Genomic DNA, 548 nt, shown 5'->3' on the forward strand with positions numbered 1-548 from the left:
CAGGGAAGGCAGTTGCCAATGGACCTGCTGCCTGACCTTGAGCTACTTCTCTTCAACTCACAGACAAACAGAATAAGAAAGCCATCCAGCGTGAGGACAGCAGAGGGCTAGAAGCCATCCTGTGGTGCCCAAGATCTCTCTCAAGAGAATGTTCATTAATTGGGGGTCTCCCATGAGCTGGACTGGGGAGGAGAACCAAGTGGGGGCAGGGGCTTGTGTGAGGACTGCAAGGTACATAGGAGCATACTTCATTCTGAGGCTTGACAGGTAAAGCTGGAGAGTGGGGTGCAGGGAGAGGGACAGGAGTGTGGGAGTGGCTGCAGAGAGACGTGGCTACAGAGGCTCAGGTCATGAAGACATGGAAACCATGAGACCCATGTGCATGATATGATGATAAGAGGCTGGGTGGGAATGGATCAATAAATTGTGGTATATATACACCATGGAATATTATGCAGCCCTAAAGAAAGATGGAGACTTTACCTCCTTCACGTTTATATGGATGGAATTAGAAAATGTTCTTCTTAGCAAAGTGTCTCAAGAATGGA

This window comes from Otolemur garnettii, unplaced genomic scaffold, assembly GCF_000181295.1.
Source record: "Otolemur garnettii isolate 467f Iridium unplaced genomic scaffold, OtoGar3 scaffold00112, whole genome shotgun sequence".
In the NCBI taxonomy this organism is placed as follows: domain Eukaryota; kingdom Metazoa; phylum Chordata; class Mammalia; order Primates; family Galagidae; genus Otolemur; species Otolemur garnettii.